The sequence below is a fragment of the Mytilus edulis genome, chromosome 5, assembly GCF_963676685.1.
Source record: "Mytilus edulis chromosome 5, xbMytEdul2.2, whole genome shotgun sequence".
Lineage (NCBI taxonomy): Eukaryota > Metazoa > Mollusca > Bivalvia > Mytilida > Mytilidae > Mytilus > Mytilus edulis.
In genome coordinates this window covers 56362038-56378419 of record NC_092348.1, presented here as the reverse complement: position 1 = coordinate 56378419, position 16382 = coordinate 56362038, and the positions used below count along the sequence as shown (strand labels likewise).

General features: G+C 30.9%; 1 protein-coding gene across 1 annotated transcript in view; it reads left to right on the top strand.

Annotated features, from left to right (window-relative positions):
• The window catches only part of LOC139524009 (protein tiptop-like), a 59552-nt gene that overhangs the window by 1573 nt on the left and 41597 nt on the right, over nt 1-16382 (top strand). The window lies entirely within an intron of this gene.

The following is a 16382-nucleotide window of genomic DNA, read 5'->3' as shown; positions in this document are numbered from 1 at the left end:
GTTATATCATTTGACTTTTTTTTTTTATGAAATATCTACTTTTTATTTTAAAGTACATGTATATAAAGTAAGAAAGGAAATTATTAGAGGACTTATAAAAGTTCATTACAAAAAAAATACTTGAACAATTTTAAGTTGTCATGGTTGTAATATTTAATGTTTTTGTCCATATATGATATAAAATTCATGCTTTTTTTTTTCTTTTTTTTTTTTTTTTTTTTTTATTATTTACAGATATTTTATCACTATATCTATTTATATAGATATTCATGCTATTAAAATTATGAGGGAAAAATTGATTGGTTCAAACAGTATGATGTAAGATCTCTTGGTAATTCCAAAGGTTTGAATACACTATTCAGTTGTGTAACAGGAGATGCTAATTGCAATTTGATTGATAGGTGCTGTTATCAGTCAAAGGAAGATACAAATAACATCATTTATTTTTCATACATGTCAGCCAAATACTCATAAATTATTGTTAATGATGAAAATACCACAACAAGACTTAAGTGGGGTGGTTTTATCAGTAGCATCAAGTTCTATAACCCATACAGATTGAAATATATGAGGAAAAAGATATATATCACCAATATGTCATTAAAAATAGTCGTTTATTTGTGTCAGGTAAAATTGATTTTGAAAATTCAATGTGCAGAAATGAAGCAGAGCCTGCAGTCTGCTGAACAGGTGGCATATATGGGAAGGACTTTCAAAATGTTTCTCATGCTTTAATACAAATTACATTAGCTGTTGTAAATTATTGAACAAACAAGAAAAACAATTAAAAAGATTCTTAAATTTGTTGAAGATTTAGTTAAAATTAAGAGAAATGTGGTGTAAAAGTCTGAAGGAATAGATTGAACAGCAACCTATATATAAAAACTTATGATGTCAAAATAGATATTGAGCTTCTATCATGACAAATTGTTATCTACTTTAGTGGGAACATGTTCTAAATGACAGAAAATCTGAATTTAAGAAAAAGCAATTTAAGTACAGGGATGCAATTCACTGTTGTATCAGAGCTGTGGGAAAGCTTCTCCTTATGATACAGTTCAACCTAGCAAGACGTGTTTCACGAAAAGCTGGCACTGCTTGTGTATTCTTCAGGATTTTATGAACATTATGGCAAAAGTTTTGAATTTCTTATGTCAATGGGTTGCTGTCCTATTGTTGTATACTTCACATCTTTAAGACAAAGATCAAGATTTGATTTTAGGGTCAATAGATCAAAGGTCAAGATCACTTTGATTAGCAATTAAAAAAAAAAAATGAATTCACGACGTTACTTTTTCAACTATGTATCCAAATTTGATCAAACTTGGTTAAGTAATGCCCCAGGGATGGGTTTGAGGAAGAGCCCTATTACATTTAAGGTCAAGGTTTGAAATGTTTGCTTCTGCATCTCTTTTGTCTAACATTCACAAAGTTAGCTTGATCATGTTCCATTATCGATACTTATAGCACTATTATCTGTGTTGTGGCAGTCAGTTTTGATTTGCGGAAGAAGCAATAGATAACCACCAACCATGAGCAGGTTGGTGCTTTGGTGAATTTTTCATGTGAGAAAAGTTAAATACAATTGAAACTGTGTCTTCTTGCATCTGACATTTGAAATTCTTAAGTTTTGCAGCAAACATTGTAACAACCATTACAGGAGTACTACAAGCCCTATGCCATTTTATTTACTTTTAGGGATTCAAATTATAATGTAGGTCAAAGGTCAGGGACCTATCTTTTATAGGAAAGGACAATTACACAGGTCAAGAAACCATTCTTTACACTGATGCCTTATACAAGAACTTAGGATTTTTTTTAATGAGGGCCTTTCTCTTGAAAATTCATTGAAATGGTCCTGGACCTATTATGATTTAAATCAAATTTGAACTCATGGTATATCATGATGGGCAATCAAAATTTGTAGGAACAAATCTTTCCTTTATAAAATAAAATCATCATCTTGCATTTAAAAAGTTATTATGAACAGGGAATCAAGTCATATGTTTTCGTTTTATTAAGTATTGCTATGCTTGTTTTATTGATTGATTGATTGTTGGTTGCTTAACGTCCAGTGGCAAATATTTCATGCATATTCAGGACTAGAACAAGTTCACAATAAATAATATAGGTAGGTCTTGAAATAATAGAGGCCATCTGGGATGATGGTCGGGGAAATTTGGACTGCCACTGGAAAATGAGGGTATATTGGACAGGGACAGAAATTTTGCCGTGCAACTGGCCACCTACGGACCCCTAAAAAAGTTGTTGCAAGTGTTCTTAACGTGCAAAGAGAGTGGCACTCTCTTTACACGAGGCATCGGATTTAACGTCCCCAATCTGACCGGACGTGACTGCGAACTTGATACATCCTGCACAGCCAAATGGACGCCCCACTTCGGCAAGCGTTTTACTGCCGGTCGGAAGAAGACCAAGTGACCATATTTCTATTCCTCAATCACCCTTGGGGTTATTTGTATAACAATTGAAAAGACTAAGTGTAACCTGTTAATTGTATCATAATCATACCTAATACCTACCCACACCTGACTTGGCAGGGTCATGATTGGGGAAACAAACAATATATTAATTTAGGCCCAATAGTTTGAAACACTGAACATGATTATTGTATCAGTATTTTTTGGCATATTATATACATTACTTGAAGTCAAGATTTTATATTTTCAGATGTTTTAACATAATGCCAGTCACTTCTTGTTTGACAATGCCATGAAAATTTTAGAAACTTTTAGAAATTTTAGAAACTCTTAGAAAGTTTAGAAAATTTTAGAAACTTACTAATTGGCTTATACACGTCTTAATCCAAATTGTTTATGTGAATGAATTAGGACTGTTTGTAAAAAAACAACCGTATTTCAATTTCTTTATGTAGTATTCTTGCTTTATTTAGAGGCAAAGATATGCATATCCCTAAGCTTTTGGCTAATAAAAGGATTATTTTTGGAAGTGATTATATACACATACAACTTCATAGGTTTATTTGCAGTAAGTTTAGCAGTAAAAGAACCTCTATTCAACCGTTCAGCTTCTTAAGGTCCAGCCATTTTGAAAAGAGGGGGTTCAACCCCCAAAATATAATGAAACATTCACATATAAATATATATATATATTTAAAAAAATAGATGAAAAAAAGGGTGGTTCGAACTCCCAGAACAAGGTATATTTTATAAAAATATGCAAAACCTCATGTTGATGTTGTCTTCAATATTTTTATCACTTTTTCACAATTGCTAGGTTGTTGTTTACTGAGAAAAAATATCTCAGCTAATTTTTAAATTGAATACATAGTTTAAGGCTTAGACTTTGCTTCAACTGGCAGATGTATGTCTACTTACCTCCCCTTATTGGCTTGGTATTATATATAGTCAGAATCGGGTCCATAGTTCGATGATGTTGAATAGGCTGATGAATCATTTACTCAGCAGGGAAAATTGGGTACCTCATTTGTGTATCCTAAAATTGGACCAAATTAAGACTTTAATTCTATGCAACCTGGTCATTTGAATTGAATTTTTCACATACTTTTTTTTGGCAAAATTCAATATACAAGTAATGCAAAGTTTTTACCCAAAAACATTTTACACAATATTACATGCAGCTTTATAAATTAAGCTTAGGATATATCTTTGCAAAACATATAATCTTAGATAAGGTTAATTTGGCAGTTTTTGAAATTTAGCATTAAATTCAAGAAAAGTGAAGCCTTAATATGACTCAAAAAGACCTAATAAAAAAAATATCTGAAAGGTAACTATGATTTTTTTGCTTTCATTTATTATTGCAATAGTTGGACAAAAAGTTTGTTTTTATGTGAATTCATGAATGCTGCTCTAAAAAAATTAAAAAATACAAGTATACTAAAGACATTTCAAAAGTTTCTTTATGTCTTAATATGTAATAGCATCAAATAGCTTTATAATAATTTGTGCTTTTCAAATTCCAGAGACCAAAATGTGCCATTATCATTAAACCTTCCTTCAGGTAGAAATCAAATTACTCTTTTGAAATACAATTTTTTCTAACATTTATCCTAAACTGGTGGGACCATTTTTACCTTTCACAAATCTAATAGGCAAATGTAGCTAAAATCGAAAATATAATTATTTTGAATTCAGATGTAATTTGTAACATTTATTAAATATTACATTTTGCTTTTTTTCATATCAATTGGCTGTGAATGACAAGAATAATACAAGATATTGTTATCTAATTAGCGATCAGTTTCATTTTCTGGTACAATACACAGATAATTACCAATCTTAACAGTTCTGGAATTTGTTTACAAGGAAGAACTAAAACTTATATTGAGTGAGCTACATATTCAATATTTGATAGGACAAAAACGTCCGTTGATTTATTGAAACTGACAGTCTTTGCTGGAAAAATCAGTGGTATGAAATCCTTTTAGCAGTTGTTTCTGACAGAAAGACGTGTTGATACTTTTCTGAGCTGTCACCGGGCAAGGTGAAGTGAAGGAAATCGGCAGGGGTCTGTCATGTTGATCAGGGACGAACAAATCTGGGATGTCATTTGCATCCTTTTTAGGTAATTTTCCTCAGACACTATTAAAAAGGTGTCATCTTGTTCAGAGTGGTCTTTTGTTATTTCATTTCTATTAGGTTATTTTTATCTGTTTATAATGCTAATTGAATAACATCAGTCTGTTAACATGTTGCACTATGCAGGAAATCAGTTTGCAGAGTGTACATTAATAATGCATTGGCAGATATTTTATTTTAGGTTGGTTTATTAGGGATTGATGCTATTTGATTATAATCTTATTAAAATTTCAAGAAATGTAGTGTTCAAATGGAATATCTTTGAAACCCCACATGGTGGATATGGGAGCCCCACAATTTTCAATTGGTCTATAGATCTGTCTGTCTGTCTGTCTGTGAGTCCTTATTTATTATTTTTGTAATTTGTGTAATTTTTTTGAATGCAAAAACTCTGATAGATATGGAAGGACAGGATGAAATGAAGCACAGTTGTTATCCAATAATATGAAACATATTTATTTATTTTTCAAAAATTAGACAAATAAACTTTTAGAAAAAAAATTTGGAAAAAAAAATCAGAGATTTTTAAAAACATTTTTTGGGGCTTAGCTTTATGAAAATATATGTTACCTTTTTAAAACTAAATATCAGTGGTTGTGAAATCAGAAAACAATTGAAAAAAAAAATTTGGTCCCATTTATGTTCTTTTTCAGGAACTAAAGATCAGATCAACCTGAAATTAGGTACCAGGCTTCATTTGAGCATGTTGAACCATGTGATGCATTTTAAGTCTGTTTTAAATTCAATATTTACAATTGATAATTTCCAGGAAGATGATTTCTATTTTGGCTATTTTTTTTTATAAAACGAAAGTTGATAGAGTATTTATTATCAGGTATGGCAAAATGAGAAATATCATCATAATAATGTTCACATACAAAATAAATCGGTCACAATATCGTTTTTGAAATAATATCAGAATCCATGATTTAATGTCACGAAAGACTGGCAAATTACAGGATGAACAAGTTTATGATGTCTATGGAGTTTCTTTTTACATTTTATTTTCCTAATAAAGGAACTTGCAGTTCTATAGCTTGAGATTTGAAATGACAGAAATTGATGACAAATTGATAGTTATGTCTGTTGTGACAGTTTTATATACTCAGATTCCATAGCAACATATTTGTAATTGATCCGGTCTTGAAAATATATGCTTCTGAGCAAGGTAAAGGTAATTGTTATCACAAAAGCAATTGTATAGAATTCAATGAAAATTACAAAATTGTTGATGGAATGGGATTTTAATGATGGGAAAGGTATGCTGACTGAGGATAAATCATGGTTTGAGAAATGTTCAACTTGGACTTGAAAGCACAATTTTTCTTAAAAACATTTAAAATGTCTTATACTGCAGAATGGAATCTTATTTTATACATTTCTCACACTAAGACTCATACAAGTGTATTTTTAATATAAAAAAACAAACTTTCGTCCATTTATGAAAACATTTTGAATTTTGAAACCTTAGGGATATATTCTCTGCCAAAACAAAATGAAATAATATTATTTTGAAAGAACATCTATCTTCTGTATAAACAAAATCTCAAAGTCATTTATATATATAAATATGTTCCAATATAATTTGTTAAAAAGGAGATTTTCTCAAAATAAAATCTTAAGAATAATTACAGTTTTGAAAGACAAAGTTTTAAGTTTTCGAAAGGTAATAATGTCACTATGTATGTTCATGGAAATTGTGAATTTAAGTAGGTATTGAATGTTCATTGTCAAGACAGCAAACCAACATGAACAACACAAAAGACAAAAGACAAAAAGGCCTCCAATAATACAAGTGTCTGAAGCTCTGAATTGCCATAAGTCTAGAAAAGTTGTAAAGAAATTTAGTGAAAAGAGACTTTAAAGAATGTGTTTTAACACCAAATTTCCTTAAAAGGAAATAAACATATGTAAAGACAACCATACATGTATTTTGCCAAATAATTAAAGAACAAAAAAACGACCAACTTGTTTTTTGAGGAATCATAGATAATTTTTATTAAAGTAACAATTGGTGTAATTGAAAATAAAAGTAAAAAGGTGAGTGGTTAAAGCTTTCAATTAGACAGCAAACAAGTAACACCAAAAAATTTAAAGCATTGTTAAAGTTTATTTTATTTCAGCCAATCCCTATAATAATGACAGACCTGAACCTAATTTGATAAAAGTCCTTCAGGGCTTGAATTTGTTAGGCAGCAACCATTTGATTTTCTGGGGGAAGCTATGGTTTTTTTTTCTGGACAATTTTGTTTTCTCACCTGTGGCGAAAAACAATCTATTTTTTTCGCGACAAGTCGAAAACAATTTTTTTCTTTCAATTTAAGCATTACATATAGTGGCAGCTGAGGGTGAAACAAACAATTTTTTTTCTCAGAATTAAAAACTAATTATTTTTTTCTCCAAAAACTAGAAACAAACTTTTTTTTCCAAAAAAAACCATAGGTCCCCCCCCCCCCCCCTCGAAAATCAAATGGTTGCTGCCTTAAATATAATAACTTTTTAGAAGAGAAAACAACTTGGATCCCAAAGTTTTTTTTGTGGCTTGGCTTTATTTTTGAAAGACATGCATAAAATTATACAAATATGGTGAAAGTTATCTATTATAGCTATAACTCACATTCCAGACCTCACAGACATGAGAATTGAAGTGCAAACATCAGGGAAAAAAGGTATGGACCATGTCACTGTGACAGGAATTATATCATCTAAATTTTATGGCACATTACAAAACAGATATGCAATCTATTACCCAATTGTAATAATAGATTGCACGAGATGAGGGCAAGTTGTTTACTATATGATAACTCAAGAAAAGACGTCAGTCAATAGGTTGAGGTCTGGGCTTGGTTTGCTTTCTAGATAAAGATGTCAATTAATAGATAACAAATTAGAATGGGGGGTGTATAAATCACGCTCAAAAGATTGCAGCAATGACACCAAGAAATTTTATGCATCTCACATGTAGTAATATGAAGCAGTTTTGTGCAGCAATTACGGAGATTAGCGACATTGTTTTCTGATAGGGTTTTAAATTATCTAATTAATCAATTAATGGGGATAAATTAATGTCACCCACTTGATAGGAGGATGAAGAACAAATTGTTTAAGCACTTAAGGTATTGAATTATAACTGGCAAGATTGATCCGGGATATCAGATACCAAATTTTTTAAATTTTAAACAATTGATAATAGCCATTGTTAGATATGACAGAGATTGATAATCATTGTGTTTAACTCAATATTTGAATTCTTTGATCTTTGTTGGTTTGACAGATTTTCTGTTTGATAAGCACATATGACATTTCATATTGAAAAATATATGATAATTTAACAGAAGATTATATTCTATTTATCAGATACTTTGGGATAATGTATGATCATTGTAGTTTTGTGTTTGTGGTATTTTCAAGGACTTAAATTTTATGGCTGTATTTTCATCAAAACAGGTTCAGATAACTTATTGAGACAGCAAGCTATTTGTTTGATCCTGATTGTGAACAAGTTGTTGAAAAGCAGACACTTCGAAAATAAGTATTGTGTCAAGTTAACACAAGATACTTCTAAAGGCAAAACTTTTTAAAAATTTGGAATCAATTGGTTAACATTAGATTTCATGTTAAGGGTGGTCGAGTAGTCTAATTAGATGTTCATGTCTGTCTGGCAGGGTTCATCTGACCAAGACCTCATTTTCAAGGTTCATTGGTCAACAGTATGTTCCAAGATGTGCCTCAGTGGCAGAGTGGTCTATGTAGTCAAACTGCTAATTATCACTAGCCTGTCCCCAGACACATTGGTTTTCTTAACCAATAAAAACTTACCACCATGAAATAGCATAATAGTGCTGAAAGAAGCGTTAAAGACCATTCAATCAATCACATTTTTATGTTAGAGTCTGCTTCTTATATACTATAAACAATAGGTCAATAAGTTTGTTGAATGGAATAATGGTAAGTTGGTCATTCTAATCTGGTAGGTTTCACCTGACAATGACCTTATTTTTAGTATATTCCAATCAACAGTATGTTTTTTTGTGTTTTGGTCCAATTCTTTAAGTATTTGAGGAAAGTATAAGTAAGATAAATAAGTCAACGTTATAAAAATTGTTCACTTACTTCTTGTAAGAGTTATTGCCCTCAAATTGAAATGATCTTTTTTTTATTATTGGCAAGTTAATAATTGAAACTACAATAGGTAAAGAGACATTAAAATTTATTGGCAACCAAAATCTACATATGTCAACATTATTAAAACTTCAAAATCAACCTTTTTTGTTGGAGTTGCTGCCCTTGAATGATAATTTTTACCAAAGTTTTTTTCTAGGATACCTTAAAGTGACTTTTGGTAGAAATTACTAGATTACAGAAATACATGGAACTGTGGGGGTATATATAAGGACTTAAGTGACCTAACCATCTGAATTGTATGCCCCTTGCCTACACCACCATATTTAGGACCACCAGCAGTCTACTGACAAGTACATGTCACTTTTACAGGTGAAGGTGACAGTTAGGTTGTTTTAATTATCCTGTGATTAGTCAGGTATGGCAAGATTATAATAAAACAAACAGTTGTAATGATTTAATGACAGTTTAATTAATTCAGGTAACTGACAACACTTAATGTCATAGTTGTAAGTAGGACTATATATACCATTGATTGGTTAGTTGTCAGTAGTGTTTGGTTTGTAAATGCATCGAATTATAAGTATAATAATACCGAAAAAGGGCACATTTTCCGCACATAATTTACTTTTGCTCAAATTGATATTAAATTAAAACATATGAAAGTATTAAATTCCCTTTCTTGAAATGTGCTCTTAAAAGTTTGTAGTTTTTGATTGTTTTGGGTTTTTTTTTTGGGGGGGGTGTAGAAAAGGAGGAACCAGTGCCTTGAAAACAACCTCTGTACAAGAAAATGAGTTATGGCTGAAGGGAAACACTCAGTTCACACTGAAATTATAGTGAAATTAAAATTAATCTTAGGTGGGTTAGTTTTCATCATACGTCATTTCTAATCAATTTTCCAGAATTCATTATTATTCCAGATTCAAATAATTCCTTATTTTTACATTCATTTAATTTTACAACTGAAATGTTTATTTGTTATTTTTGCAAGTGATTTAATAAACCTGCAATTAAGCAATAGCTGTATTATAAATCAAGTTTATATTGAGATCAAAATTTATCTGAGTGAAATTTTTATAACTAATATACTTTATATATAAAAAAGAAGATGTGGTATGATTGCCAATGAGACAACTATCCACAAAAGACCAAAATGACACAGACATTAACAACTATAGGTCACCGTACGGCCTTTATATGTGCACATTATTTATCTGAGTGAAAATATAACTAATATACTTTATATGTGCACAACATTTATCTGAGTAAAAATGTAACTAATATACTTTATATGTGCACAACATGTTTCTAGAATAATAATCATTAGACATACTGTGTATGCTTATGTCCAAAATATGGGAGCAAAGATATTAAACATTTCAGGGCATAAACTAACTGAAAGTGTCAAATTCATCTTAGTTTAACTTTGCCTAAGGGATTTGAAAGGAATTCTAGATTTTAAGAGAGCTGTTTCCAGAACAACTATGTTTTCAATAACTTCCAATTGAATTTTTTTTTTCAATAGGTCATTTCAGAGCCTTTAAAGCTTGCAGTGCTGTATTTGTTTTTGATCGTTGTTGAAGGTTATATGTTGTCCTGAAGTTGCTTATTTGTATGTCATTTGATGGAGAGTTTTCTCATTGGTAATCATACCAAACCATCTTATTTATATATACACTGAATTTTAGTAAAATTGGATAGCATAATTGCTTGTATTTCAGTTTTCTCAAAACGGTTGTGAATACATGTACTCAGGGATGGACATTGAAATACTTGTTTGGCATACTGGAGGTTCATAAAACACTTAAGGCATTTTTGAAACAGTTTCCTGTCAGTACATAAGGACAAAATTGTTTGTATTTCATATGAATTAATAGTTGGCTTATAAGACAAGAAAAGATAGCAATGTGCTGTTAAAAAAAAACCTCTACACTGAAAAAATTCTGACTAGGCATTTTAAGTGATGAAGAAATATATGCAAGCATAGATAGATATAAGTAAAACTCATTAGGTTAAGAGCTTAAGTGCTTTTTGAATTGTCAAGCTCCCAACAACAGAAATTTTAAAGCAATCCAACAAGTTAAACAACAATAATAGAAAATTGTCATTTTATCCTTTGGTGTTAAAGCCGCTTTAAATGATACCCTCTTGAGTTTTGATGCGCTGGTGTCACCCTACATAGAAGTTTGATCATGTAATAGATAATTATCTCTTAAGACTGATGTATGCCATTTTATAGTTCAGTTAATCCATTTTTCTGGTGTAAATACAACTCCAGAACTAAAAGCAAGCAGTTTCCCATTTATATTTGTCAAAATCATTATAATTGAGACTGTCACATGTAGGGAGGTGATTTATTGAAGACGACTTGGATTGTTTTCTGACAAAAACTCCATCCGAGTCTCTGTCTTCTTTTGTTATTTATTTGATTTAGCTGATTTGTGAGTTTTAGACATGATCTGAATAAATCTCATTATTTACTGAATTTTGCAAACAAATAAGAAGATTATATTTCCTTTGTAAGAGGACAGTATTATAAAAATCATTTTGTAAATAAAAAAAACTTAAACTGACATGTCCCGTCATTGAATTATTGGTCTGTAATGCTTCTTAAGAATTTGTCTCATGACTTCGTTGTGACAGGTATCAGCAGACATTTGTAGTCTTAAAAATCGTGTTCAGCTGAGAGTTTATATATATGTAAAACCTGAGATAAATTTGCGAAAAGTACAATGATTTAGCTAAGGAAAGGAAGGTTACAAGTTGACTAGGTCTTGTTCGTGATCTTGGTAATAAAGATCTGGTTTTTGTTTTTTTAAGTAATTTTTATTATTGTTATATTTTAGTTATCCTCGTATTTTACCAGATTTCCAAAGGAAAATATTGGTTATAACTTTGATGATGTACGTCTGATGGCTGGGCGGCAGCTGCCATTAACAGTGTACGTGCAATAACTTGAAAATGCTTGGACGAAATCTTTTAAAATTTAGATATGTTGCTTTCTGTGACTAGATGCTCATGATGATCAAGTCCAATTTCTGATGATTATAAGATACATTTTTATGTCTGTTTGGAAGAGTTATCTGACTTTTTAGTTTTACATCATTTTCATGGTTCATTAGTCAACATCGCCTTTTCATGCTTTATATAGCTTTTATGTTTCCCAGTTCCTATAAGCCATTGTTCAACTATAAATGGGTAGGGAATGACTGTAAGGTTTACACATGTGCATTGTAAGGATTCATTTATAAAGTCATCTTTAAATTTTGTGTCTTGGTTCATTTCTAAGATACATTAAAGTGCCAAAAGTTAGAATATTTGGTGTATGCATCTTGGCTTGTTTTCACAAGTGTGGTTGGGTTACCTAAAAACATGTAAGTGTGGCAGGGTTAACCCAAAACTTGTGATACACATGTATCTTGTAAAATGTCATGCATTGTTAGCAACTACAAGATGTAGTATATATACCATATGTAAGGGATTATTATTTTTATGTTCCCGCTGTAGCAGAGGGGGGCATTAAGTTTTACCCTTGTCCGTCTGTATGTACATCCCAAAGTTAGTTTCCGTTCTTTAACTTCAGTTTTCCACCACCAAATGTCATGAAACTAAGTATACACAATGCTTATTACCACAAAACACAGATCAAATTTGAATTTTGATGATCACTTTAATTGTTCTAGAGTTATGCCCCTTCACAAATTGAAAAAATACTGAATTTTTTGTTTCAATTCTCTTACTTTAGTTAGCCACAACTAAATGTTATGAAACTTATACACAATGCTTATTACCAAAAAAATACAGATCAAAGTTGAATTTTGGGAGTGTCACTTTTATTTTTCTAGAGTTATGCCCCTTTACAAATGGAAAAATTGCTGAATTTTTCGTTTCCATCCTGTTCCTAACTTAAGTTTGCATCAACCAAATTGTATGAAACTTATACACAATACTTATTACCACAAAACTCAGATCAAGTACATGTTTGGGTAGTGTCACTTTTACCATTCATCAGTTATGTCCCTTTATAACTTTATATGATATGCTAGCGGGGGCATTATCTGTGTCAAATGGACACATTCCCTATTTATTTTAAATTTTATTATGTATGCCCACAATAGAGGGTTTGTTTATCTAAAAGAAAACGGTGTAGATTCTGACAAAAATATTGCCAAGTGGAAGCTCTCAATTTTAAGAATAATCAGTTAAGTCTATGATCATTACCATACTTGACAAACATTGTTGTATAAGAGAAAAATGATTGACCTAATCCTTTTTGATTCTTCTAGATTAGAAGTAGATTTCATCCTTAGTAATTAGGGATAAACAGAGTATCATGTCTTGTTGTATTTTTTTTACAATACTTTTGGGAATTGTACCCTCAATTTATAGGATGACTGATTCCTTTAATTCAGCGCTGAATGTCAATATCAAACAATAAGTTTCTGCATTGATGGAATTCAACAAAGCGTTTTGAGGATTGATGACTCTGATATAATGGCATATGTCTGTCGTAAACATGCAAAATTTGGATAAAAATGTCTTGCCATGTACGTAATTGGTATCAGATCTGAGTCTTAATCTGCTGAAAGTTTTTTGTTTTATTTTTTTAAGGCATTTTTCCGTGTTGAACATTTATTGAAAGAGTCATGTTGCTTGTTTGATGGTGACACTTGAGTCACATTTAATTGGCTTGTTAAAATGTTATTTGTGATTCTTTTTTTTTAAAGGTCAATTATAAGTGATTAGACAAAATGTTAAGACATGTGAATGTCTTGGAAGGTACATTTAAAGTTGTATCATGGTTACAATGAAGCAAGCCTAAATTTCCCAAGCAAAAAGTCATAGTCACTGTCCATGAACATGGTTGACGTCTGGCGTACTAAATTATAATCCTGGTACCTTTGATAACTATTGACCATCTTCCGTTAATTGGCACCATGGTCAGCAGCCATGGTTAACAACCATGTCCATCAGTGACCATGGTCAATCATGTTCTACCATGGTTAACCATGATGTCAAAAAGGTTGCAAGACTGAAGGAAAAAAGTCTTAACCAATCACTTAGATGTTAACAATGTTGCAACATAAGAAAAGACTGCACTGGTGACGTATCGTTGATGTATCTAAACCAATAAGAAGATATAAAACTTACCCAAAGTCATTCAACTATGAAATATAGGCCATGATAGATTGAAATGGGATTTGATTAATCTTGTGTAAATTGCAATTGTCTGTTGTTTGCTCAAAGTTCAGTGGCAAATATTTCATGAATTTACTTTTAATTTACATTTTCACAAAACTTTATTACCCTTCTAAGGAACTAGTTCACTGTAATGTGGAGCTAGGATGAGAGGTAGATAATAAATTACCAATTACAATACTAAGTTTTACATAAAATCAATTTTCATTGTGATTAGAATCAAGTTGTTTACGAGTGTATCATAAGTATCATAAAAACCAATGTCCAATTATGACTGACAACAACAAAAAGCTGTGGTAATAATAATTAATAATCATTGTTGTTCCTGATTGCAGTGAACGAGTGCAACTACTTGACAACAATTTCCATCCAAATATAATTTGAGAGTCGATTCAGGATGGGGAAATGGCTGTTTCTTAAAACTTTGACAGAAATTATCCAATCAAAGTGCATTTTTTTCTTTGACCAAGTTTTTGTTTTTTGAAAAATTATGATAGTGACATTAACTAGCTTTTAGACTTATTGATGTTAAGAAGTCCAAAATTCCTTTATAATTTCAACCAAAGTTTTCAATTTTTACAGCTCTGGAAATATTTACCTTAATTTTATCTTCATGAACACCATGTATATGCAGAATTGTTCATGTATCAAATTTCTACATGCATGCAATATTCAACCAATGTATCAAGTCTTGTAGTGACAACTTGTGTTAGGGAAGTCTACTATTAAAAATAGCATGTAGGGCCTAAGGGGTAATGAAAATCGTCATCAAAATACAATTGAGCACAACTACCCTAAAATTGTGTTGCAAGTTCTTATAATGATGAATAAGTTGGGCACTAAATGATCAAAATATATTTCTTTACCAGAAAAGGTATTCTGATGTAAATTCATTTGCTTAAGTTTAAGTTAACAACTATTAGTCAATAGCAATATTTTTGTCAGAGAAGGGTTGATTTTAAAAATACTAGCCTATCCATAAAAGATGCTAGCTTCACCTGCTTTGCTTTTGAAAAATCACACTATGGATGATTTGGGAAGCCATTAAACTGGTTAAGCCCTAAGAATGTATTATTACTTCCTTATTGGTGATTAACTTTTATTTCATACATTGGGATAAAAAAAATTAACTGGATAAAACTTTCTTGAAGTCTTATAACTGTTGTATTCAAGCGACAGTAAATGAGTTAATGTACTTGTTTCATATAAAAAACAAACAAGGTCATACCCTTGTTAGGAATTAATTCATTAGGAAAAAAATCTACAAAAACAGAGCTGAAAATTAAATTAGCAAAAGTTAATGACAGCTTCAGGTTTTCCATTACCATTTCATTACAGACAGATTTCACTCAGACGTCTGGCAATGACGATTTACGATCCGCCTGAAATGCATTCCTGACACTGTAAATGTGAATTACAGGAACTTTTACCTTTTAAAATTAATGCAAATGGACAATTCATTTAAAAACAAGATAATAAAGTTGGTTGATTGCTCTATAAAGCACATTTGATCCATAATGACGACTAAGCAATTTAGCCTGGACTGACAGTGATCTTGACTACTGTGTCTGATCGTATGATGATCTAGTAGGTTGTATACTTTCTTTTGGGAATGTTTTATTGATAGATTGCTTTAATGTGTTAACTTGTAAGTGCTTCTCTGTTTGAGGACTGAAGTTTTTAAACTATTGAATTTATTGTTGTCAGAGATAACAGAGGTTGGCCGTAACTTTGATAAATTAAAAAAGAAAAAGGATATTTTTTTTGGTAATTTGTACATTTTTTTAGTGCTGCTTGATTTTTTCGTTACCAGTAATTGATTGCTTAGTGTTAGTAATGGTGGTCATCTTGAATTTCAGAATAAACTTTTTCCCTGAAAATTTGTTGAGTATAATGCTCCAAGGTAAATGTTTGATTCTTGCTAGATATTTTTTGTTTGAATCTACCGGAAAGATGGAATTAAACACCTGTTAATATGTCCTCAACTGAACATTTGAATTTTAATGTTAAAGTACATGTATTTATATTTTAGAAAAATGCAAAATGTAGGCAGGAATTTGATGTCTTCTCATGTCAAGTAAATATAAAGAAAAGACATAACATATTGTATATAATTACACCATTTAAAGTATATTTATACCATGGCTTTTGAAGTATAAATTTTTCAAAGCAGTAAATCACTTGAAAACTTCCCATAAATTGGGAAAAGAAAAATGGAGGCCGAGAGAGAAATATGTCCTTATTTTTAATGGTCATAGACACTATGACTCAAACTAATTGACAGGATGGATGTAAAAAGCCATTAAATTTTTCTGTACATAATTTATTTGATCTTCACTCTTTAATTCAGATATTTTTCTTTTGTCCATTAATCAGTTAAATGACTGACTTCACCATGATTATCCCAGGCAGGAGAGAGATTTTCTGAAGATTGATTTTCAAAAAGGTTTCTGTACTGTTTGATTGATGAGTTTGATT